This window comes from Sminthopsis crassicaudata, chromosome 2, assembly GCF_048593235.1.
Source record: "Sminthopsis crassicaudata isolate SCR6 chromosome 2, ASM4859323v1, whole genome shotgun sequence".
Taxonomy (NCBI): Eukaryota; Metazoa; Chordata; class Mammalia; order Dasyuromorphia; family Dasyuridae; genus Sminthopsis; species Sminthopsis crassicaudata.
The window spans coordinates 544,086,473-544,114,270 of record NC_133618.1 but is presented as its reverse complement, the minus strand read 5'-3'; the positions used below and the strand labels follow the sequence as shown (position 1 = coordinate 544,114,270).

General features: G+C 36.3%; 1 protein-coding gene across 1 annotated transcript in view; it reads left to right on the top strand.

Annotated features, from left to right (window-relative positions):
- Positions 1 to 27,798, top strand: part of TLN2 (talin 2) — a 528,019-nt gene that overhangs the window by 84,954 nt on the left and 415,267 nt on the right. The window contains 1 exon segment of the mRNA XM_074294922.1: positions 23,776 to 23,882. The gene's annotated coding sequence lies outside the window, so the exon portion shown is untranslated.

Below are 27,798 nucleotides of genomic sequence, written 5' to 3'. Positions count from 1 at the left end.
TATCTAGCAACTTCTTTTAGATCTCTTTTCAAAGAGTAGCTGTCTCAGAATCAGTCTCTTAGAGCTAGGAGGCAATGTTGAAGATCATATAATCTTTCATTTTTTTAGACAAGGAAACTTGACAGTCTGAATGGTTAGCATTGATCCTTGAAGTGGAAGAAGGAAACTCTTCCAATTCTACTCTTTCCCCCTCCAAAAAAAGGAAAAAAGAAAGATTGAAAGGAAAGGAGGGGAAACAGAAAGAAAAGGGAGGGAGGGAAGGAAGGAGGAAGGGAAGAAAAGGAAGGGACTGATAGAGGGAGCATGGAAGACAAAGAAGAGACGGGGAGGAAAGGAAAGAATGAGGTAGGGAGAGAGAAATGGATAGAAAGAACAAGGAAAGAAGAAAGGAAGGAAAAGAAGGGAGGGATGGGGAAGGGAAGGAAAGCAGGGAAGTATGGAAGGAAGGTAATGGTTGGGGTTGGCCGATATTTGTGGCACCCTTTTCTTATAATCTCATGACAGATGTCCTGACTTTACCTGAGGATTTTCCTCAGAAAAGACTGATACAACCTGTACCTGACCAAAAATCCCTCCGTAACATGCTATTGATAGATGAATCACCTAAAACTTTGGGATGTATTCTTATTAGCCATATAACTGTGGGCAAGTTGAGCCTCAGTTTCCTTATCTGTAAGATCGAAATCAAATCATATTTTTATGCTCCCATGCTTGACATTTTGGTTGTAATAATTTCATGAGCTTTCAATGGCATAATAAGTCAGTGATATACTTATATTGAGAGGGACCTGGTGAAGTAAGAAAGAGGGTTTTCAGTAGGGGGATGGATTAGTATTCCATCTCTGACATACATGTCTAGTTGACTCTGGGTTGCTCATTAAACCTTTCAATGCTCAAGGCTACCCTACAACATTATGAATTACAAAACAGTTGTAGGCTACATTCATAGAGGGTGTTTCCTTACTTGGCTGCCTGTTCCAATGAAATCACAAGTCTGAACTAAAAAAGTAAGTACTATACACATGTATGCTGTTGTTGCTATTTTAAAAAATGACTTGTGTGAATTAAGGATCAGATCCTTATTCTTTCCCTCAGCCATTCTTTAAGTCTTGCTGTATGAAATAGTCACTGGCTGAGAAAAGCTTGTCCTTTGAGGGAGGAGGTGAGCCAGGGAATGAGCTGTCTGGGGGGGGGGCGGCGTACTTAGGCAAATTGGAGTGGGAAAGGCTCCATTCTTTGGCAGGCAGAGTAAGGAAATGATCCCCTTTTGGACTCTTTTATACAATGATATTTTGCTTGGAATCTTCAATCACAGATTGGACAATGAAAGAGTTATTATTTCTCTTTTGTTCTTCTTGATGTTTAGAGTTCTCTTTGCTTTACAGATTCCTTTCTTGTGCCATCTTCCAGTCTTGTTTTTTGAGGGGCAAAACTTTCTTGTGATTGGCAACTGCCAGGTTTTCTATATCCTTGAGTACATCAACACTTCTTATGTTAAGGATTTTTTGCCTGGGGCTAGGTGGTGATTGCCTTCATATTTTAAGTTTTTTTTTTTTCTAATTGAGAGGGACAAGGTACCCAAAGACCTTTGCAATGACACATTCCATTCAACTCCCTCTTCCAAAAAAGGGTGGAGGAGAAGTGAGGGTTACAGTGGTTACCAGCTGCTTCTAACCTACCTAATGTCTCATAACCACTCCTTAAATGGCAAAAGGATGGCCAGAGGGCAACTTCTCTTGAGTTCCTAAGATGGTACATTAATAAGTACAATAATGAAAGTTCTACTCTTTGTTTCTGTTTACAGCCCTTAATGTTTATTATGCCACATAGTCATATTTCAGGAACTTCTACTGATGAAAAGCCTCATAGAAGGTTTTATTGTTTTGTCCATGAGTTAGAGGGCTTGTTTAGATTTTATTGAATCTAATTTTTTTTCATGTGCTGTATGTAGCAGCTGTATGAATGTACATAGCAGATAAATCAGAACACGGTGATTTATTTTTTCAAAAAGAATCCTTGGCTGGCAAAAAGGATTTTCTATTTTGTATATAGATTGATTTCCATATGTAGCTGAGGTATAATGTGAAACAATTCTGTTGTATAAAGTGAAACAAATCTATATTTCTTCCCTTGTGATTCTCTGTAATTTGTTTGGTGCAGAAAACTGTTGCACTCAATCAAAAGTTCACTTTACAGGGTATCATTTTATGCAACTTTATATATCTGGGGAGCACTTTGCCATGCAAAGTTTTGATTCTTTTGGACAGGGGTGTTGAACCTTATTTGTGTCATGGACCCAGCTTTTAGGGGATGCCCCTGGATATTATTGTCTTCTTAAATTGTAAAGGAAACTCTTTGCAAGGCTGGCTGAGCACACTGACCACCCTGTTTGGAAACCCAGAGAAGCCAAAGCTGCCCATCTGTGCTCTGATTTTTGACCAATGAATCATCTTCCCCTCACCCTTTGGCTTTTGCTCAGTAGAGGAGTTTTCTGGGTCTCTGTAGTACAGGTAGTGTCAAATCTTGGGGAATGGAGAAAGATCTGTTTATTTGGAAATAAAGTTTATTTTCAGGAAAGGGTGGGGATAGTTCCTTAGATAGAATGATGAGAGAAGTCAAAACAGAAATTTTTGAGCAGTGGGTGTGCCTTTAGCAAGTAGAGAGGCCAACTGGCCCTTGGAGAAGACAGCTTGGTATGAAACTCCGGTAGGAATGATTGGAGGTTAGGGGTCTGGTTAGCGTCCAGTGAGGGGAAGGATTGCTAGGGATTTTTTATTTCCCTCTTCCTTGTTTCTCCTATTTAATTAAAATATCCTTGTTTGGAAGTTTTCTAGCTTTGGTGAAGAGCCATTCTGACCACAAAGCAGCCACCCCCATAAGGAGGCGGATGTGGAAGGAAAAGACCTAAACAATTTGAGACTCCTGAGAATTCCCTTTTTTATTGTAAGGGTCTGTTGAAATTGCTGCTGTGAGAGATTTGTAGCCAGAATGGGTGGATTTCTGCCTTAGAATTAAGGAAGCCCTCTTTACCCTCTAGGCTCATTATACTGAGGCTCTTTGCATCTCCAGTGCCTGGAAAAAGTAGACATTTAGATATTTGCTGATTCATCAATTAATTGTTACTAATCAGTGTTTGAATCAGCCTTTGAATCAATAAAACCAGCTCACTTGTAGTGGACTTCATTTTTTAAAAAGTCCTCATAGAGACCACTTTATCTCAACATGTAGAGAAACTTGAAATATTCTAAAGGCGTGCAGTTTTCTTCAGTTTGTTACTGTTTTTTTTTCCCCATCTGTTTTTGCACAATCAAATCTTCTGTTTTCGTGGTCACAGATTTAAAGCTAAAAAGGTCATGAGAAGTCATTTAGTTAAATCCTCTCATTTTACATTTATAGACCTAGAGAACTGAAGTGAGTTTCCCAGGGTCTCACCATTGTCAGTCTCAGTTTCCTTAACTGTCAAATGAGGATAATAATATAATAGCACTTACTCTTAGAAGTAAAGGTTGTGAAGGTCAAGAGTATGCATAAAGCACTTAGCATAGTGCTTGGCACTCAGTAGGTACTTAAGTCATGCTTTTCTCCCTCTCCTCCATTTCTTCTTCTTTGTGAGTTTGAAGCATACTTCAAATCTTGGCTCCAAAGCTGGTGTTTTATTCATCATACTGTTGTCAGATGTGAGTTTTGAGACACACCATACTTGTTCATTTTATGATATAGACCAGTAGTTTTCAAGTGTGACCCAAAGAGTCCTAGGGAGAGGGTCCTCTGAAACCCTTTCAGTAGGTCTACAAATTCAAAATTCATTCTAATATGGTAAATGCCTAGAAATATAACTCACACGAACAAAAACTCTTAAGACACATTTTAAATAATATTAATGCTTATTACTACTTAAATCCTTAATAATAGTATATAGGTATATATAGTATAAAGATACTGAGAACAAAAGTTTGAGAAACCCTGATGTACTTAGGTTGTTTGAGCAGTCTCTTTCATTGTTCCATACTTATTTTAATAATTATCACTTCTTCTTAAATAACATTTATTATTTAATTATCCTTATTATGGTGCAAAATATGTGTAGTAGGCACTGAGGTTTTAAGGGCAAAAAGGAAAACAGCCTCTGCCTTCAGTAAGCTTATATTCTACTGAGTATTCTCCTCATAGCATCTTCCTTGTAGTTCATTAGTGTAGCTCTGTGTCTGTCTTCAGTTCAGCAGGCATCTGTTTATGTGAGGCTCAGTATTAGGTGCTGCTGGGAACGCACAGACACAAATGAGACAGTCTGCTGCTTTGTATTCCAGCTCATTTACACTTATGACTAAAGTTGGAATGGTTTGACATTTACCTCATGTGGAATCTGGTCACCAGGAAAATGCTTCAGCCTGTTTGTTTATTCTTTTCTCCCCAACAGTTATCTTACTTATGCTAACATATTTTAAGACAGTTGGAATGCTTGCTGATTGATAAGACATTTAAATTAGCTATAAGTGTATTTGTTTACAATGGCACATGGGCATTTTGGCTCTAATTAAGTAATTAGAAATATGCCTAGCCGTTTCCCCGCCTTGTCAATTAGGTTTTTGTTTAGGGTTAGTTTTACTGCTGTTATGCTAGCAACCAAATAAGGAAGACTCTTAGAAGGGGATGATGATGTATCATGCTTGCTGTCATGTTGACTTTACACGCAGATTCTTTGCAGTTAAGAGCAAAATAAAACCATTCTTGCTCTCTCGCTTTCTTGCCATTCTTGCTGATGACCAAGTAGACGACTCATGAGTAAACTTCTCCTTGTCTTCATCATTGCTTGGTATTTGGAACTGCTGAGAGAAAAGCTGTAACCCTAAGATGTCAGTCCCGCATTTCCAAATGACATCATCATGAGCATGCTTGTATAATTGCTCTGTGGAATTTGCTGGCTGTTTTTTGGTCATTGTTACATCTCATCTTGTACTTTATTGCTTTCTGTATGTGTTGACAATCTTGTGGTGAGTTTTTGAAGCCAATCCAATACTGGGTCCATGAAAATGAAATGCCAAGTCTTGTAGCTTTAGTACTTTGCTGCAAGAGCCTGTCTCTCTTTCCCTTTTAACTTTAGAAAAAAGTCCTGGCAGGTTTCTTCTTCTCCCTCACTGCCCCTTAACACCCCCCCCCCTTTTTTTTTTTGGTTAACCTTTTCTTTCTCCTCTTTCCAGTTCTGTAATTCAGTCTTTCTTTGCCTAGTTTGCAAATGAAGAATGAGAAATCCTCCTCTGAGTTCAGTGGGAGAGTTTTACAAACTATTGAATTCTGTTCTATGATCATTATATAGGGCAATGGTAAACTCATGGAGGTAGTTTTAAGAAATTAAACCTCTTCTTCACTCACACAAATTATATACCTCTTTCTCAAATTGAGACTTTCACCTGCATAAGAATTAACTTACTGTACATTTAGTTTTGCTAAGCTCAAAGGATTAAAAATATCTTTTAAAGAAAAAGCACTGTTAAAGGAATGTATAGCTGAAGTCAGCAACAAGTGCTCTGTTAAATATAATGAGACCTTACATTTCAATACTGTTGTACATTTTGCCGAGAGGATTCTTCACAAACAAACCCTCAAGATAAGTAGTTTGAAAAGTAATAGCCATGTTTTACAAATACAGAAACTGAGGCCTATAGGAGGATTATAAGTGCTTTAAAATATATACTGAGTAGTAGTTTGTGGTCTTATTTCACTACTTATATTCTTTAAGTTTTTTGTTTCCTTCAGTGTACGATATATTTCTTGTACACTGATGCTTTTCATCACTTGATCTATGTGCTGCATACTTCTAGGACCTCTGAGGATCACAACCTGTACAAGCATTTGTATCTGTGATCTTTCATAAATCATCACTGAAAGATGTAGCCAACTTGCTGGAGTAGTCTTCCATTGCATGGCCTGATATTTTTATCATTACAACTACAACATTCAGATTGGCCATTGGTTATTCTACATTTTTCCTTCATGACCATTGCAACTTCTTTTCTCATCCTATTTGTCATTAGTTTTTTTTTAAACTTTTTATGCATGAGTCATGTATTATTATCTTTGGAGATAAGATATATTCTACTTACACCTATCATGCATCTTTCTTTTATGTCATGTCTCAGTTACCTACTGCCTGTGGCATATTTGGCAAATCATTTAACCTACATGGGCCTCTATTTTCCCATCTGTAAAATGAAAATATCTGACTAGGTTAATTCCGAGGCTCCTTCCAACATTTGATCTGTGATCCTATTATCCTAAAGGATAATGAATAAGTATCTGAAAAACCTCTATAAGGAATCTATCTTCCATCTGGACTTTGTCTCAGAATATCTCCTGTGACAATAATGAGCACCTTTGGTAAGTATATATTCTTTTATACCATGATGGAGGATCATTGAACAAAACTTCTTGATTTGAATATGTCAAGTTCACCTCATTGTTGATGGACACGGCTCCGCGTCCATCAACAATGAGGTGAACTCAGGCTAATTCCAACAGACTTGTGATGGAAAGAGTCATCTACATCTAGAGAGAGTCATGGGGACTGAATGTGGATCACAATGTAATATTTTAACCTTTTTTTGTTGTTATTTGCTTGCTCATTTTTTCTCAGATTTTTTTTTTCTTTTGTGATCTGATTTTTCTTGTGCAGAATGATAAATGTAGAAATGTGTTTAGAAGAACTGAACATGTTTAACCTATATTGGATTACTTGCTGTTTAGGGAAGGAAGAAAATGGGGAGGGAGGGAGAAAACAAGGTTTTTGTATGGGTGAATGTGATCATCACATAATCTTGTTGTTGTGGGGTACAATGATCTCCTGGTCCTGCTCATTTCACTTAGTATCAATTCATGTAAGTCTCTCCAGTCCTTTCTGAAATCAGCCTGCTGATTGTGTCATAGAACAATACTATTTCATTACATTGATATACCATAATTTATTCAGCCATTCCCCAACTGATGAGGTAAGGGGTCTCTAGCAACTTGACTGAGGCCTACAAGAAGAACTCTAAATCAGTTACTGATAATACCACACTGCCTTCTCTCATCAGGAAATTTGGTATGGCAGAGAGAAGGCAGTGTGATATTATCAGTAACTGATTTAGAGTTCTTCTTGTAGGCCTCAGTCAAGTTGCTAGAGACCCCTTACCTCATCCATTCCTCTCATTGGTGTGGGGAGGAATCAAAAATTAAATGACTTGTCAAAAGAATACAAATAATAAATTATAAACAGATTTGGAACAAGAGCTCAAAATTTCTGGTTCAGTGAGTTTTTATTCTATTATACAAAAATGGCTAATTATGATATTTTTATGGCTTTACTTAAATTTGTACGTTTATCTTGTATAGTGACTGTGACCCTTTTTCCTCTCCTTTACTTCAAAATGTGAATTACTCCATCTCAAACATAGAATTGACACTCTATCCTTCAAATTCTCTATGTAAAATGAACACAAAGACCATTTGTGTTTCTAAGGCAAAGGCAGGCCATTGGACTAAACACAGTTGGCTTCTTGACAGTTTCCCAAGAGCAGACTGAATCCTTATTTATATAGCTTCTGGTTTAAGATTTGGGCCATGTAGAAAAAGACCAAATTATAAACCCCCAACCAAAAATTAAACTCGAAATACAAAAATTAAAAGGAGAAATCAATAAAATTGAAAGTAAAAAAACTATTGAATTAATAAATAAAACCAAGAGTTGGTTTTATGAAAAAGCCAATAAAATAGATAAACCTTTGGTAAATTTGATCAAAAAAAAGAAAGAGGAAAATCAAATTGATAGTCTTACAAATGAAAAGGGGGATCTTTCCACCAATGAAGAGGAAATTAGAGAAATAATAAGGAGTTACTTTGCCCAACTTTATGCCAATAAATTTGATAACTTAAGTGAAATGGATGACTTTCTCCAAAAATATAGGCTCCCTAGATTAACAGAGGAGGAGATAAATTGCTTAAATAGTCCCATTTCAGAAAAAGAAATAGAACAAGCTATTAATCAACTCCCCAGGAAAAAATCCCCAGGGCCAGATGGATTCACATGTGAATTCTACCAAACATTTAAAGAACAATTAGTCCCAATGTTATATAAATTATTTGAAAAAATAGGGGATGAAGGAGTCCTACCAAACTCCTTTTATGACACAGACATGGTACTGATACCTAAACCTGGTAGATCGAAAACTGAGAAAGAAAATTATAGACCAATCTCCTTAATGAATATTGATGCTAAAATCTTAAATAAGATATTAGCAAAAAGACTTCAGAAAATCATCTCCAAGATAATACACTATGATCAAGTAGGATTTATTCCAGGAATGCAGGGCTGGTTTAATATTAGGAAAACTATTAATATAATTGACCATATTAATAATCAAATTAATAAGAACCATATGATCATCTCAATAGATGCAGAAAAAGCATTTGACAAAATCCAACATCCATTCCTACTAAAAACTCTTGAGAGTATAGGAATAAATGGATTATTCCTTAGAATAATCAGGAGTATATATTTAAGACCGTCAGTAAGCATAATATGCAATAGAAATAAACTGCAACCTTTCCCAGTAAGATCAGGAGTGAAACAAGGTTGCCCACTATCACCATTACTATTCAATATAGTACTAGAAACGCTAGCCTCGGCAATAAGAGCCGAGAAAGAGATTCAAGGAATTAGAGTAGGAAATGAGGAAATCAAACTATCACTTTTTGCAGATGACATGATGGTATACTTAGAGAACCCCAAAGACTCTGCTAAAAAACTACTAGAAATAATTCAAAATTTCAGCAAAGTGGCAGGATACAAAATAAATCCACATAAATCCTCGGCATTTTTATATATCACTAACAAAATGCAACAGCAAGAGATACAAAGAGAAATTCCATTCCAAACAAATGTTGATAGTATAAAATATTTGGGAATCCATCTACCAAAGAAAAGTCAGGAATTATATGAGAAAAATTACAAAACACTTGCCACAAAAATAAAATCAGATTTAAATAATTGGAAAGACATTCAGTGCTCTTGGATAGGCCGAGCGAATATAATAAAGATGACAATACTCCCCAAACTAATCTATTTATTTAGTGCTATACCAATCAGACTCCCAAGAAACTATTTTAATGACCTAGAAAAAATAACAACAAAATTCATATGGAAGAATAAAAGGTCAAGAATTGCAAGGGAACTAATGAAAAAAAACTCAGAGGAAGGTGGTCTAAGTGTACCTGATCTAAAGCTATATTATATAGCAGCAGTCACCAAAACCATTTGGTATTGGCTACGAAATAGACCGGTAGATCAGTGGAACAGATTAGATACAAAGGACAAAAAAGGGTACATCTATAGCAATCTAATCTTTGACAAACCCAAAGATTCCAACATTAGGGATAAAAATTCATTATTCGGAAAAAAACTGTTGGGAAAACTGGAAATTAGTATGGCAGAAATTAGATATGGATCCACACTTAACACCATATACCAAGATAAGATCAAAATGGGTCCATGATTTAGGCATAAAGAGGGAGATAATAAATAGATTAGAGGAACAGAGGATAGTCTACCTCTCAGACTTGTGGAGGAGGAAGGAATTTATGACCAGAGGAGAACTAGAGATCATTATTGATCACAAAATAGAAGATTTTGATTACATCAAACTAAAAAGTTTCTGTACAAATAATACTAATGCAAACAAGATTAGAAGGGAAGTAACAAATTGGGAAAATATTTTTAAAAACAAAGGTTCTGACAAAGGTCTCATTTCCAAAATATATAGAGAACTGACCCTAATTTATAAGAAACCGAACCATTCTCCAATTGATAAATGGTCAAAGGATATGAACAGACAATTCTCAGAGGAAGAAATTGAAACTATATCCACTCACATGAAAGAGTGTTCCAAATCACTACTGATCAGAGAAATGCAAATTAAGACCACTCTGAGATACCACTACACACCTGTCAGATTGGCTAAGATGACAGGAACAAATAATGACAAATGTTGGAGGGGATGTGGGGAAATTGGGACACTGATACATTGCTGGTGGAGTTGTGAAAGAATCCAGCCATTCTGGAGAGCAATCTGGAATTATGCCCAAAAAGTTATCAAACTGTGCATACCCTTTGACCCAGCATTGCTGTTATTGGGATTATATCCCAAAGAAATACTAAAGAGCGGAAAGAGACATATATGTGCCAAAATGTTTGTGGCAGCTCTTTTTGTTGTAGCTAGAAACTGGAGGATGAATGGATGTCCATCAGTTGGAGAATGGTTGGGTAAATTGTGGTATATGAAGGTTATGGAATATTATTGCTCGGTAAGAAATGACCAGCAGGAGGAATACAGAGAGGCCTGGAGAGACTTAAATCAACTGATGCTGAGTGAAATGAGCAGAACCAGAAGATCACTGTACACTTCAACAACAATGCTGTATGAGGATGTATTCTGATGGAAGTGGAAATCTTCAACATAAAGAAGATCCAACTCACTTCCAGTTGATCAATGATGGACAGAGGTAGTTGCACCCAGAGAAGAAACACTGGGAGGGGAATGAAAATTGTTAGCACTAATATCTGTCTGCCCAGGTTGCATGTACCTTCGGATTCTAATGTTTATTGTGCAACAAGAAAGTGATATTCGCACACATGTATTGTACTTAGACTATATTGTAACACATGTAAAATGTATGGTATTGCCTGTCGTCGGGGGGAGGGAATAGAGGGAGGGGGGGTAAATTGGAAAAATGAATACAAGGGATAATATTATAAAATATATATATATATATATTGTTAGGGCCCTTTAAATGGGCGGACACAGTGCATCGGGAGATTGAGGCCCGGAAGTAATTTCTGTGGATATTAGGACTGCCCTTGGGCGGGATCCTGGCCATATTGAGGTAATGGGTGACTCTCTCGCTGATTGGCTGTGTGTGTGACCTCACAGGCCCTATATAAGCCCACTGCAGGCAGCAACTGCCCTCTTTAACCTCCTGCTGTTCACCCTGGCTCCTAGCCTGGGTGGCCAAGCCAAGATGGGTAGCCGAAAGAGGTAAGGGTTTTGGTAGTGAACACATGGGTCTTCTGACCAGGTGTTCACTAGGGAACCAACAAGTCAGGGCATCAGTTAAGGCATTATGTGAGTAGGTATAATAAAGGCTTTTAAGATTACAAAAAAAAAAAAAAAAAAAAAAAAAAGATTTGGGCCATGGATGATGTTAGCCTCCTTGCCTTATTGCCTGCTAAGTATATGAATTTAGTTTGGAATTAGGCATTGACCCCAGCAGGCCAGGAATCTGCTTTGCTCCCTTTCTAGAGCCTGGGTGGAAAATATTTACTTTTTTTCTTTTCTTTCTTTCTTTCTTTTTTAGGTTAGGTGACTTGCCCAGGGTCATGCAGCTAGGAAGTGTTAAGTGTTTGAGACAAGATTTGAACTCTTAAAATAGAGATCAAAAAGGGCAAGAGGAAAGATCAGTAGATGTATTTTCAGAGGACTTGGGTTTAAACTCCAGTTCTTTGTCTTAATATATGTGTGATATTTAACCTTCCAGGGGCTCAATTTGCAGAATGAGTGGGTTGGACCAGATATCTTTTAAGATCTCTTCCAGTTTCAAAGCCCATGCATTATCTTCTTTATGATCCTACAGAAAGCATCAGTTAGGCATGTAAGTATTTACATGGGGAGGAGGGGAAGATGTTAAAAATTTATCCTCTTTTAAAGTTGAATAAAGTTGGCCATAATGATGATAATAGTTTTTATTTAACTTTTATAGTTTGCTAATGCACATAATCTTGCTTGATTCTCAAAGTGACTGCTAGGGATGTAGAGTTGTAAAGATTATTACTTTCTCCATTTTTACAAATGAATCTATGAAAAGGTAAGTGCCATAGTCAGGGCCACATAGTTAGTTGCTGGAACTTGATCCAGCATTGTCTTTTGGCTCCCAATTCACTCTACAAATATTGTGATCCTTCTTCTAGACACTTACTTGAACTCTTGGGAAGAAATACTGATCAACTTAAATATAGAACAGATGTGAAGGCAAATTTTATAGTGAGGAAATTGTGGATGTGAAATACCTTTCACCTTAAGGTGGCTGTGGATTTTGTGAAAGGAGGGGTACAAGTTCTGGATGGAATAGGTATCAATTATGCCTAGTGTCCCAGAGAAAGAAGCAGGCAAGAGACAAGGTAGGAAAAATTGAAAGCATTTTTCATATATTCCTTAAAATTTCTCTTTTTTTCCCCCACAGAGTTTCATTTTATTCCTTAAGTTTGTGTTATGATGAATTTCATTTCTAAAATTATTCAGTGTTACAAAAGAATTGCCTTTTGATGTAAGGCTACTCTTTAAAAAGGCCTGTCAAGTGCTCCAGGGCACAGATACTCTTCCTGTCAGTTGGGAGCCTTGGGTCTGGTGATGAAGAGGGAGAGACCGATTTAAAAGAATGTAAATAAGGCAAGTGCTGACCCTGAAAACTTCTGTCAGAGTTTGCATTATTCAGGGAAAGTTAAGTATGTGACACCATAAAAATAATTTACAACATTTTCAGGGGATCTGGGATTGGTGATGATGATAATGTTGTTGTTGTTTTTAATTTTGTTTTCTTGGCATGTCACTGCTGACAGAGTCCTAATCAAATAAGGAACACTTGTATATGAAAAAGGTCTTGTTTCCTTCTTTTATTTGAAATATTTGAGTATACAACTTACTCTCTGATTGCTCATCTGAACTCGGGGTCAACAGCATTTTCATTTACAACTAATCTCATAAACAAATGTTTTAGTTTATTTTTGCCTGACCTAGAAAATGGTCGGGCTTAATCTCACCTAAATTGATTCTGAAACATACAAGGAAGAGAGTGATTTTTTTTGTTTTTGTTTTTCAAAAAAAAACCAACAAAAAAAAAACTACTTCTCTGGGTAAATGTATAAATTTATTCCCTTAACAAGCCACTTTAGCCAAAGGCTGTGCTACTAATAAATGAGAATATACAGCTATAATTTTGATTTGCATGAGCCTTTTTCTATGACCACAACCGAAAAGTCTTAGATAAGCATTCCTGAGGAAATCTGGTCTTTAGTGTAATAAGGAAACAGAACTCTGAGCAGATAGGCTTATGTCGAGGGGTGAGCGTTGAGGGATGAGATATACCCTAATAGCGATGGGGTTCTCAGGCCACTGTCATTTTTGTGAAAGAATTCACAGTCCTGATCTACAGGCAAGGTTTTTGGAAAAAAAAAAAAAAAAAAAAAAAAAAAGTTTACTATACTGAGAAACAACTTCCCAGAGGGCCAGTTCCAAAAGCAAAGCTTTGGGGTACAGAGTAATTTTTTTATTAACCTTCTATGGATTAAGGATGAATTTTCAGATCAGTAAGGGTAGTAATTGTTTCCCAGACTAAAATGATTCACAGATTAATTGGAGGTGGGCAGTTCCTTGTGAACCAGGTAGGAGGATGGGGATCATTTTTAGGAATTTCCCCAGGCTAGGTGACCCACCCTCCACCAAGATCTGGGGACACTGTTCTATTACATCACTTTATGCTAGTGGTTAGTTGAGAAGAAAAATTTCTTCTGCTGCCTGTGGCCTGTTTTTCACAGTCTCCATCAGGAGCTAACACTTCCTTTTATCTTAAATACTACATGTAGAGAACACTGAGGAACCCATGGCCTGGGGAAGATAGAAAAAAGGAAAGAAAGAGGCAAAAAAGTAAGAGGGAGTATAAATAGAACAAGAGAGGAAGGAAAGGCAGAAAGAAGATGGTTGGAGGAGGCAAGAGAAAAAGATCCATTTCAGGGAGAATGTTAGTTAATGAATGGATAGAGAACATAGGTAACCCAGTCCTGGAATATGCACTTAATTTCTCTGAGACTTATTGGTTGTTTGTTTTCTTGACCTTTCAACTGTTCTGATTTAATTCCCTCTCCAAGACTGTTTACAACTGAAATGCTGTCTCTTTAGGTGACTCTTGGCTAGTAGATAATGTTAGCAGTATAGGTCGTTGATTGGTTGCAACTCTGGTGTCAGCTTTTTCCATAGTAAGATTCTAATATTGGCCGCAATTATAATAGGCATTTGTGAAAATATACACATAGTAGACTCATTGTCTAATAAGACCTTCAGATTACTACCAGCCAGTTAATAAAAGCTCCCCTAGATTCTGGGAAAACTCATTGAAAATCTTGCTCCTCCAAATCCCAAATAATGATTAGATCTTCATGACAGTCTTCGATCTTCCAAGATGAACAGAAACTGGATTGTTCTTCCACTCATTTGTGTTTGTGCATGTTGCTAAGAATTCTTCTTTTTAGTTCTTCAAAGGAGCTGTGATCTCACTGACTGAGGGTATGCCTCTTAATGATGCATATTATAATTGAGGCATGCCTTATCCTGTGTAGTTATTATCCATGCTTTCCTACATATCCTCCACTGAAAAAGTATCTATTAAGTAAATACCATGTGCCAGATACTGTATTAGGTGATGGGGATAAAAGTACATAAGTAACAAGCAACTTATATTCTAAAAAGGGGAGAGGAGAAGGAAAGTTGAGATCCAGGAAGGGAGATTTTGTCTGTGAAAGCACAGGAATGGTGAGTAGTGTCATAGGGCACTGGCAATACTGAACTAACTGACTGTTCTCAACCTAAGAAGGGAAGGGATTGGTGGTGGAGAATATATATGTGCTATGACAGGGTAGATGGCAAGATGCGGATGAATGAGAAGCATGTCTTGGGTTGGGAATTGGCCAGATATAGTTGGTTAGATTAGTTTGCCACATTCATTTGCCAAGACAGCTCAGGCTCAGGTTGGATTTCCAAAGCTAAGTGGATTAATATGCACATGGAGGGATGATCTTTGTAGGTTTGGCATAGAGTTTGTTGTTCTAGGTAGAAAGAGAGAAGTTGGGAAGATAGCAATATGACTGGTGTGGATGGATCAGCTAAGGGCTTTCCCTGGGCTCTTGTAAAATTCATCGGATACCTTTTCAACTCTCTTGTCTCTTGCTCCTTATAAGACTGATGCTAGGAAATAGAGGATAAGTTCAGCAGATGCAATGGAGAGTAGGCAGCCCTGTACTGTCTGCCATCTTTATTGGTTACCCATCTCTCCTTACAATCAATCTCTGGATCAACATGACATACCACACACCTCTGTCTATAGAGGAAAAGACCTAGGAATTACCGGGCAGGTAACAAAGCTGTATTCCTAGTCTGTCCCTTGTACTGGCTCCACTTCAGTCCTACCACATCTAATTACCAGAGAATCATAGATTTATAACTGAAAGGACCTTTAGAAGCAATTGATTCTGTTTTTTTCATTTGATAGTTGAGAAAACTCAGCTTTGAGTTGGGAGTACAAGTACCATCATCTCACTTTTACATGAGAAAACTACATAGGAGAACTCATGTGACTTGCCTGGGTCACACATTTAGTGAATGGGGGATTCAGATTTCAAATCCATGTCTATACTGGCTCTAAATCTTGCTTTGTTTTGATGCTATTTCATGAGGTAGGACTCATCTGATTAAAGAAATCCGAGAGTGGAGTCTTGCAGGCAGAAATGGTTCTGAGACACAAATAAATCCTTTGCTTTTGCTTTTCCTCAAAGGGAAATAACTTCCAAGGAAACCCTAAAGCTGGGGAAACGAAGTTGGCTCAGGTGGTGATAAAAGCAAAATTCTTTTTCCCGTCCTCTTATCCCCTTGATACCAGAACACACACTTATATATAGAATTAGTAAGTTGACTCTCTACCAATAAATTTATGCACATGCACTGTATTGTAAATAGTAGTTCTTTTGTTACATCTCTCCTTGCTTTCCCTTCAGAGTAGCCAGTAGCCCATAATATTAATTTTAATCAGATTCTGGTTTGTACAAATGTTGGGTTAGGACATTCAGTATGATTCTACTCTTCAGAAATTTTTACTTCCTTAAGGAATGTTTCCAGGGACTTAAGTCCATTATTAGCTACTGAATTTAGCTGCTCTAGTGTCCCCAGTGATAAGAAATCTTGTTATCAGTTCCTTCTTTTAGCTTTGATCAAAGCCCTTAATTTAAATGAACTTGAATTTTTATATGGTGACTAATTCCTTATGCATAAGCTAGGGTCTTGACTTTTGTGAAGGCTTTTAGCCAGGTCTCAGAAGTTTGGCTGAAGGGCCTGGTCAGTTGTAGGAGCCAGTCTGGGTTATACGCCAGACATCAAACAAGGGCTTCTGGAATCCATTTCCTGATGTGGTCATTTCTTGGTGCCTTGGTCAAGAGAGGGGTGGAAACAGTGGATTGCTCTTTGTGTGAGCCATCTGTGGCTAGTCTTTGAGAAGCATCCTGCTTCTAAATGACAGGGCTGTATTATTTACCATGTAAGTAGAGAAGGAAGATGCTAGATTGTTTTGCTCCAAAACAATTATTTGAAAAAGCTCCTGTGTCTAGGATAGTATGGTCATCTCTCCCTCCCTCCTTCCCTTCCTCCCTCCCCCCCTTTCCCTCCCTCCCCTTTCTCTCCCTCCCCTTCTCTCTCCCCACCCCCTCTGTTGAATGAACATTTTATTTTTCAATAGCATGAAAGTAGAGACTAGAGAGCTGCTGTGGAAATCAGGAAGATCTCTGTTCAAGTCAAGGTGCTAAATGATCTTGGGAGAGTCTGGTGCACTTAACTCTTTTAAGACTAAGTTGCAGACAAGTGCTATTTTTTTTTTTTGCTAGAGTTTTCTATGATGATCTCTCAATACTGTTGAAATCATAGAGTTAAAATTAAAAAAAAAATTCATGACTGTGCCAGGTGCCCACCTTCCCATGTATCAAAGTATAAATAAAACAAAACAAAGTAAAACATATTAGTATGTATGGCAAAATGAGCCTCATTTTTTCTTTGCTGAAAGAAGGAAAATGTGCTTCATTGTTGGTCATTGCACTGATCAGAGTTCTGTTTTTCAGTGTTTTATCTTCTATCATTGTAGTCATTGTGTAAATGGCTTTCATTGTTCTGTCTCACTTGTATCAGTCCATTCAAGTCTTTCCAAGTTTCTTTGAATTCTTCATTTCTTTTGGCATGATAATATTTAAGCATTTTTTTCTGAAAACTTGATAATTTTATCTATAGGACTAATGTCCTAAGTTGGTTAATCAATAGAGATTATATAATAGTGACATTCGTAATAAATATTGAAACAGAGTTGTGATCTTATTTACTTGGGCGTTCCTTCCAATGATACAGACCACTGTCCATCCATTCTTTCTATTTTGTGTGACTCTTGTCTATGTCCTCCCAAAAATTCAGCACAGCAGTGTCTACGCAGATATGGTGAAGATTTTTTTTTTTTTTTTTTGCTTCCTGTGGACATCACAAAGATACTCTGAGCTGGAACACAATGTTTTTCTGCTTTGGTGAATCCACTGCATACTGTTGACCATGGCCAATAACTTTCCAGATCAGCTTATCAGCACCAAAGTATGGTGGATGGAGAATAATGTCAAGGAGGTATTAGAAGACTTTGAGAAGACAGCAGAAACATAAGTGAAGCTGCTCAGAGGAAAAGGGAGTCCAGCTGGTGGAAGACCTCAAAGAAGTTAGAGAAATTCAAGAAAAATTAGATGCTTTCATTGAAACCCTCTATCAGGAGAAATAAATAATAGAAACATTCCCAGTAGCAACTACCTCTGAATCTATGAACAAAGGAAACATTTCTCAGTCATTTCTCTTCAGAGAACCCTAACTTTTGGAAATATGGATTGTCTTAAGACACAAGTAATGTATTCTTGGTGGAGCCTCTATAGTGACAATATTCCATGTTTATGTTGAAGTGACAGATTGGGAGACTACAGCAGTCCTTGCTTTCTGATTTTAGTTTTATACCCAGAGGCACAGATTCTTCTAACACAGAGCTGGTTTTATTTGATAATGATTTCATTTCCAGAAATTATTGCTGAGTGTTTGAAATAAAAGCATGGAGCAACACTGTCATCTCTGTAAAACAATCCTATTCTTATCCCCAATCAAAACAAAACAAAAACAACCCAAATATAACTTTGGAATATCCTGCATGTCCCTCTGTCTTTCTTTGCTCTTTTCATGTGGTAAGCTCATCTTATCTTCCAGTTATTCAATTCCTGAGTCATATTTTTTGTCCTTATTTGTCTTTGAAGTCCCTTCTTGAACATAGTTCCTGTGTCCCTCTCTATACCCTCTATGTGGTATTGATAGTAAATAACCTACATTTATTTAACATTTTGCATTCATTGTCCTCTAAGGCAAGCATCAGTTACTGTATGGAAGTGGAACCTGAAGCTATGAGAAGACTTGCCCAGTATCTCATACTTAATAAAATTACAGTATTCTGATTCAAACTCTGTTCTTCTAACTTTAAATTGCATGTTTTTTCATTTATACCATACTATTTCTATAGAGTATCTGTCATGCTGGGCATTGTGACATAAAATGTAAGCTTAAAAGTCTAGTGGGAGAAGTAAGATAAATTCAAATACATAGGAAAAGGTATAACACGAATGAAGATGAACAAGGATAATATACATCTGTGCCCAATCAAGGACACCATTGCTTGGTATGGCAGGATAGAAGAAAAAAGTATTGGACCTAGGACCAGAATGCTTGAATAAAAGGAGAGTCTGCCATGGTGAGATTCAGTTTCAGTGAATAATTATTTATTAAGTGGATATACCATAGTGCCCAACCACTTCTAGGGGCTTTATGAACAATGATGAATAAGATATTAGTTTTTGATCTCAATGAGTTTATAATCTATTAGACTGATATAGTCTAGTGGTGGAGGAGTAGCTGGGCCTATCCCTTCCAGGAAGGTACTCAGTATTTATGCTAGCTTTTCTATGTTTCTTTATTCTTCTCTTATCTCTAGAAAAGATAGATAGTTTAGGATATTGAATTCCTTGCTTTTATCCAGTGACCTCTTATTATTAGTTCTCTCTTTCTTCTAAACCAGTCCCCCTTCTCTTAGTTTACCACATTTGCTGACCAGGAATAGGATCTGATATTTGTTCATTCCTGTACTAATTGATTCATTCAATCTAATCTGACAAGCATTCATTAAAAGTCTGCTGGGTTTCAATCCCTGCATTAAATATTGAGGACCAAGAGCATGTTATCTGTCTCTGCCTTCAAGGACGTTATATTTATTGGGGAGGACAATATAAGATATAAACATCTAAGTATATGAACGATAATTGGAGGAGGTAATATTACCATTAAAAACTGGTAGGAGATTGCTAAACTGAGTCTTGAAATAAGGTAGGATTCTAAGACATAGAGGTGAGAAGATAGGTTTCAGGTAGGAGGGAACTATCCAGGTAGGTCTCAGCCCCTCCTTTGATTCCTTGTGTAAGTTGGTTAATAAAATGAATAGAGAGGGAGGTGAAGGAAGGGAAGGAAATAAGCATTCCTGTTTCCTTTGAGGTGGATGTTATTATTACCAGCATTTTTCAGTTAAGGAAACAGAGGCAAACTGGGGTTAAGTGATGTGCCCAGACCACCTGTTTTTAAAAAATTGAATAGGTTCATAGATGCTAATTAATAAAAGAATAGTAGAGTCCTTTATACATAGATGAATTTAGATTAGGTCATCTAAATATCTGAATGGTTTGTGCAAAGTCATGGAAGTAGGGATAGGATGCCAAATGTGGTTAATAGCAAAAATACTGAACTTTGGAAACACAGAACGTATGACAGGGAGCAATGTGCAGTAATCCTAGATAGGTAGAGGAAAGACACATTGTCAAGGAATTTAAATATCAACCTGAAGAGTTTTTATTTTGTCCTAGTGATTGAAGTGATTGAAGATTTATGAACAAAAGAGTAACATAGACTTAATAGCTACGTAAAGGATGAATTGTAGTGGGGGTGCAGAGAGCCTGAAATACTTGAATCCAATTTGGAAGTTATTGAAGTAGTACAGGCAAGGAGTAGTAAGTGTGAACAAAGTGTGAACATCTACATACTTTTAGAGTGTTTCTGTTTTGGCCGGAAAACTTGAGGGTCTTCTCCTCTCAGATTGTTTTTCTTTTCTCTTAACTAGATAAAAGAGGCCATTCTTTGCCTTATTTCCTACATAGTCTTAATCATTGAATGGTTATTGCTGAGAACTGAGAAAGACCTTAGATTATAAAGGTCAATGTCTCTCATTGCCTTCAGGACCACCTCTTGTTGTCTTGATCTATATCTTGTCACTGGACCCAGATGACTCTGGAGGAGAAAGTAAAGCTAGTGACTTTGCCTGGTCCTCTCTCATTAAATCCAATTGACTTGCAATGCATGGCATTGCCTTCCCGATATCATGGCCCTCTTCTAGAAGGAAGGACAAACATCAACCACTACATCAATAATAAGGAATATTATATGCTATCTTTAATAAGTATTCTGTTATTCTATATAATTTCATCCTGAAAATCGTGTGATCATAAAAGTTGTATTAATATTCCTACTCTCATTTTATAGATAATTTCAATTACATATAATTAAAAAAGGATTTTATATAAACAATAGCAAATTAGAAAAGAAGTGGGAAATTGGGAAAAATATTTGCAGGCAATTTCTTTTGATAAAAGTTTCATTTCTAAGATATATAAGGTACTGAGTTAATATAATAGAAAGAGCTATTCTCTAATTAATAGTCAAAGGATATGAATACAGTTTTCAGATTAAGAAATTCAATTATAGCTATTTAAAAAAAAAACACTCATAATTATAGAAGCATAAATTAAAACAATTCTGAGGTATGATCCTGATAGCCTAAGATTGGCTAAATTAATAATAAAAGGAAAACGACATGTTAGAGAGTCTGTGGGAAAATAAGTATAATAATGCACAGTCGGTGGAGCTGTGAATTGATCTAACTATTCCAGAAAGCAATTTGGAACTATGCCCAAAAAAGCTAATAAAATGTGCACAGTCAGCAGAACTGCTATTAGATTGAAATCCCAAAACATCTGTATCGCAAAGAGAGCAAAGAAAGAGGAAAAGGACTCCCACACACAAAAACATTTATAGTAACTTTTTATGATAGCCATGACTTGGAAACATAGGGAGTGTCCATTTATTGGGTAATGGCTAAACAAATTATGGTATATGAATGGAATGTAATAATTTTGTGCTGTAGGAAATAATAAAGGGGCTGGTTTAAAAAACAAAACGAAACTCAGGAAGACTTGTATAAACTGGTACAAAGTAAAGCAGAACTGGGAGAACAATGTATACAACAATAATATTGTAAAGACAATCTACTCTGCAAGGACTGGCAACTCTGTCAACACAATGACCAACCACAGTTCCAAAGAACTCATGATGGAACATGCTATTCACCTCCATTTTTTGTTCCTCTTCTTCCTCAAAAATTTGTTTGACCTGACTATATATATATATGTGTAACTGCCTTTGTTTTTCTTGCTTTCTTAGAGGCAAGGGGAGGGACAGGGAAAGAATTTGAAATTGAAAATTCAATAGCATTGGAAAAGACTTTCCCTCCCCACCTCCCCTACAATGTATGATGAAAAAACTGAAACCCAAATAGGTTTGTCAAAATATCACACAACTATAAAGTGGGAGACTAGATTCAACTCCATTTGTCTCAGGTCATTTCCACTGTTGTATGTTTCCTTTCCCTCAACCAGCTCTTATTGTGTGTGGTATTGTAGAGAAACTTATTTGGACGTACATTCATTCCAATTTTTCTAGTTTGTGAGCAGATGATAATAAATTACATAAGTAACAAATTTTGAAAAATGAGTCTGCATATAATTATTTTTGAATATTCTTAGTCTTCCTTACATGCTACTAAAGATTCATCTGTATTTTTTAACCTTCTTTAAACATGTGATTTCAGGATTACTGCTAGGGATTTTAGTCATCTAGTAACATTTTAGTATGAATTGTTTTAAATAGTTAGTTTGTCTTTTAATGTCTAGTAAAAAGAACTCTGTGTCCTAGGGGAAATAATTTTTTATTGGGTATTGGCTGAGGATCAATTATTTGGAGGCATGGGATACTTAGGAATATGAAACTAGAGAAAGACATAGCAAAAATGGGAGAAAGTTGTACTAGGAGGTAGAAGAGAGGCTCAGAAATGATGATAGGAAAATAAGTAAATTTTAAATTTTGCTCAAGCCCAGCTCCATCGAGCATTCAGGATGTCAGATACGCACAATTAGGTCATGGCATGATCTGGTGGTTCTTAATTATGTGCTTAATAAATACTTGTTCACTGATGATGAAGTTAAGGGGTTAGACTCAGTATAGTCTCTAATGTCCCTTCCACCTTTAAATCCATGAACCCATGATCTTATGTTAGTAAGAATTCATTTTACAGAGGAATAACAGAACAATAGGAAATGCACACCATTGGATTGGATCACTATGGAGGGTGAGTGTGGCGTGCTGTGAATTTTCTCTGATCCCAGGAGAATTGTAGTAGTAAAAAAAAAAAAAAAAAAAAGAAAAAGAAAAAGAAAAAAGAAAATAAGAGTGGTTGCTGTAGTTTCAAAACAAATTACCTCATTGCCTCGATTCCACTTCATGCAAAGAAAACTGGGTAAACAATGGAGGGAACCCTAAAGCTGCATCTCAGAATACATATTTGGTTCTTTGGGAAGAAACGCATAAATTATATACAGAAAAGGCTAGTTCTGCCAATGATAAAACTAATTCCTGGGAAATAGAAAAAAAATATTTTAAAAATCTTAATCATCATGTTCAGATTTGACCATTTAATTCTTGAGAACTTATCCCTGGTATGTGACTCTGAAAGTCTAGTAGTGCCTGCCATTCCCTTTTCAGTAGAAAGCAAGTAATCAGGCTTAGTGCAAATTACATTAAAATGAAAGTTTTCAGTTCATTTTCAGAGCGGTTGTTATATTCAGAGCAGAAAAGGACCAGTTAGTTTTGGATTAGACATGTAATTATTAGAGTTAAGTTTTGAAAAGTCCATCATTAGAAACAACAATTAGAATACTAGGGAATTAGCATTTTGTGTTTCTAGTAGGGAAATCTCCTTGGCCAAGCAAACTTTAGTTGAAGTCTGAGCCATCACTGTCTTTAGAAATAGGTTTATCTTATAAAGAGGTTCTCCCACTTTTTTATGAATCTGTAACACTTTAAGGATTTGGTCCCTATGCCTGTGACTGTCACCTTTTACATGTTAAAGAGTTTTCTTTTTCACTTCACAGATGCATCTTATAATTTCAGGTTTTCTCTCTAAAACTCTTTATTTTAAAAGTTTTTATTGTTGTCTTTCATTTCTTTCATCTTAATAATCTGTGAATTCAGGGCTATAAATTTATTCTTGTAAGTCCAAAAAAACCATGTTTTCTAGTGTTGATTGTGCTACTAACTAGCTTTGTGACCATAAGCATATTACTTAACTCATTCAGTTTTGTCATCTGTTACTACTTTGGGGATGAATTTTTAAAGTCCCATCCAACTTTTGATTTGATAACTTTGTTAATGCTTGGAAATATACTTAGAAAGTTGACCACTGAAGTTACCAGAATGTGTGACTCTCCAGAGGTTATTGGGTTTGTTTGTTTGTTCGTTTGTTTGTTTTTTGGGGAGAGGGGGAAGGGATTAGTCAGCCAGTTCTTAGCACTGTATCTCCAAGCACTTTTATCGCTTATGGGATTTTCCTTCTCCCTTTAAAAGCAGACTTACTTAAGTACAATGTTTTCAGAGCATTATTTCATTCTTTAATCTTGATGTTTGAATTCAAATAGTTCATTTATTTCTCTTTTAATAGGATTTCCCAGCAAGACAACATCTGGATTTGGTTGCTTCTGGCTCTTGGATTAAATACCTGGTTTTTCATCCTTCAACATATTTCTGGAATAATTGGTTGAAAACTGTGTAAGTAGCACATATGTTTTCTAGATGTACAGAAGAACTTACCTACCTTGTTCTAAAGATTTTCATGGTTCTGACATTTCTCTTATATGATGGTCCTTAATGCCAATGAAAAGATTCCTTCACTTTGGCTATTACTTTTTTGATCTCTTTGGCAAAAACCTACCAAATGAGGATGTAGAGGAGGGAAAACTGGAAAAAAAGAATTCTTTATGCAAGAGATATTAGTAAATTCAATTTTCATAAATCTCACATTAGTGAGCATTCCTATTATAGTTGTGGAGGAGATAGGTGGCATAGTGGATAGAACAACAGACCAGATCAGAATTCAGATGTGATCTTAGATACTTACTAAGCAATGTGACCCTGGGCAAGGCACTTAACCCTGTTTGCCTTAGTTCCCTCATCTGTAAAATGAGCTGGAGAAGGAAATGACAAAACACTAATGTTGCCCAAAAAACTCAAATAGGGTCTCAAAGAGTCAGATATGACTGAAACGACTTGAACAACCAATGCATTTAGAAGAATCCTACAAAGAAAGAGAAGAATTATTTCACAGAGTGAATAATGATGCCCTAGTTTAAGTATGTTATAGTCCATCATTTTGGAAACATGTGTAAGAAATACTCAAGGTGGACTGAGATAGATCCCAGAGTAAGATGTTAAAGATTGTACTTTCCTTAAGCTTTGAAGTGAACAGATGAAATTAATACTGGGGGAAGTTGATAGGATTAAAAACTTGAAATGGCATTGGAAATAGTTAAGGTGACAGAATTGAGTGAGACATGGCATTTGGCATTTATCTGAACCTTCATGATAAATAAAGTTGCTTCCCTATCATTCAGGATTAAGGACTTGAATAGAAAGGAGAGGGTTGTCAGTATTACAGCTGAGATTGTTGATTGCTTGTGCTATTTCCTCTTGTCTTAATTCCTATTCTTGCCCTTTCTTTGTGTAGTGGTTCACCAATTTCCACTTTAATAGTGGAAGTTTGAAAGCACTTTATCCCTAATAGATTTTCTTTGCTTAGAAAGTCTGAAGAACCTTGATTAAGGGAGGTAGAAGGGAACATGACAAATAGGAAATATATAAACTAGTTTCTTTGTATTCCATTTTTCCAATCCCTAACCTCACTCTGGGCAGTTTACTTGGAGGGCAAAATGTGTTTGCTTGTGATGATCTCTAGTGATCATGTTTTTCTATGTTTTGAGTCTGCCCTGTAATGACTTGTCATGATTCTTTGGGTTTAGGGAAGAGGTAAAAAAGAAATGTCTGGAATAATTTTCTACCTAGTTTGATTAAGAGTGCATTTCTAAGTTAAAGGCAACTCATTGTTTTCAGAGCTGGTCTGCCTATGGTAAAGAAAAAAGTAGGAAATGAAGTTTTCATTCTTTTATGGTTTTTTGTGTTAACTCTTTTGGCTCCTTAGCCCGGACTTTGCATTACCACAAAGCTCCGTGGAACGCCAAACCACTTGCAAACTGTAAAACTAAATGGTACAACTGATTAGTCACTGCTGGTCACTGCTAGCTTTTCAGTGTCCAAATATTAGTGCCCTTAGACTGAATATTTCACATTTCCTTTGAAAATGGAGTGTACAGAGGGTTAGTATTATTCAAGAAGTAGTGAACTACGGATTATTCCTTTCTGCCCTATGTCTTCTGTGTAATGTTGGAATGCCTTCTTGCACAAAAGAAGTTGAGTTCAGGTTTGATTTTCAAAGCACTTGTTCATTACTAAATAGTCCTTATTATACTAACCTTTTTTTTTCTTCCAGTACAGGGTACCAATATGCTATAATTGCTAAATAAAAATAGTGCCTTAGGATGAGACTTTGCTATTCTAATCTTGCAGAGATGTGGCTAGCCACAGACCCAGGAATGAAGTGGTGCCATGTTGTAACCTGAGCCTGCCCATAATTTATGTTGTGGGAATAGTCTAGTGACAATGATGATGATGATAACCACACCATTTCTATCTATAAAATTGAGCTAATACTTTGCCTCATGGAGTTGTTCAAGAATTAACTAGGTGGATTGTATATAAAAGGGCTTTTTAAAAAGGCTGGCCTTCAGGCTTATATTTGAAAATGTTATCTCTTAGGGCTACTAACTATTTTTGGTCACCAGTAGGGTTGACTGTCCCATAGTCCTGCATTAATTATGCTTATTCCTGAGTCTGGTATTCTAGTTCTATTGGAGTAACTTGCCTTTTCCTTTTTTACTCAATAACTCCTGCATTTTTAAAAGTTGTAATGGGTAAGCATCAGTTGCTAACAACTAGTTTTCTTGTAACTATAAGCATTTGGAGTAGAATTATGGAAACATTAAGGATTCATAATAATAGGAAGCAAACTTTGTAAAATGTTGCTGCTTTTTAATTGAGAACTGTGATCTTCATTTATTTAACACTCATTTTAACATTTAAAAAACTGATTTTTTTGTGATCTTTTAAAAAATTGTCAGTTCAAAAGATATCCCATATATTGTTTCTCTTCCCCCTTCTTACAGTCATTCCTTCTAGCAAATAAGTTAAAAAATGTTCAACAAAACATTCGATCTTTGCAAAAGAGTAAAGAGAGTGGTCTTTTCATATCTCTTCTTTTGGGATCAAGCTTGTTATTCATAATTTTGCTAAATTGATTTTTGATTGTTTTGTGGCAGTTATTCTTTTCATTTATATTGTTGTTGTTGATTATTATTACAATATTGCCATACTATGTATATTGTTTTCCTGGTTCTTCTTATTTCACTTTGTATCTGTTCATAGAAGACTTCCTGAATTTTTCTGAAACTATCCTGCTTGTTATTTGTTACAGGGTAATAGTATTCCATCATAATTACATACTGTGTTTATTTAATCTTTCTCCAGTTGATGGGCATCCCTTCAGTGTTTGATTCTTTTGCACTTTATTCTTTAAAAATACTATGCAGTAATTTTTTGGGGGGTGGTTCTGGGAGATGGCTTTTTTCTCCCAGTGCTTGTACACATGGGTGTATTGAATCTGGGATTTTATTGTACCTTAAATTTCCCCATCAATAAAATGAGCATTTTGTATTATAGAATCTCAAAGGTCTTTTGCAACACTAACATTTTCATCTTGTGATATTTAGATTCGAAGACCCAGTTATTGTCCCAACCCTTTCACAAAGATTTCCTTTACCATTCTAGTCAATGTTGACTAGAATCTTTATCTTTTTAAATTTCTATGCACTTGCATCTAAGATTATAGTTTGACATTTGATATTTCTCTTATTATTTAATATCTTTATCTGTTTCCTTCAACTGTGAGATTCTAAGTATTCTATAGATACCTTAAATCCAATATATTCAAAATGAAATGAACGGTCTTTCTCCTCAAATTTTTTTTGTTTGTAAACTTTATTACTGTTGAGCGTAATACCATCTTCCCAGTCACCCTGACTTGCCAACCTCAGCATCATCCTTGATTCCTTATTCTTGCTCATCCCATCCATCTAATGCATTTCCAGATCTTATTGTTTTTACATTCACTACATTTTTTTTTATATTTCTCCTTTTAGCTGAAAGTAATACCAGAGCCTTCTTCTTGGTCTTGCTGTTAAGTGTATTAATACATTGTCTATTTAGCTGCCATAGTGATTTTTTTTTCTGCATAGGTCTGACCATTTCACCCTTCAGCTGAATGGCTCCAATGGCTTTCCTGCCACTGCCAGAATCAAACATAAAATCTTCTGTTTGACATTTAAAGCTTTTTGTAACGTGGCCCCTTCTTACCTTTCCTGTCATCTTACACCTCGCTCTCCTTCCATGCACTCTACGGTTCAAAACATTGGCCTGCTTTCCATTCTACAAAGGAGATCCTTCATTTACCTGCCTTCCAGAAATTCTCTATCTCCTCACCATTGACTCTTATTTTCCCTAGGTTTCTTCATGTTTC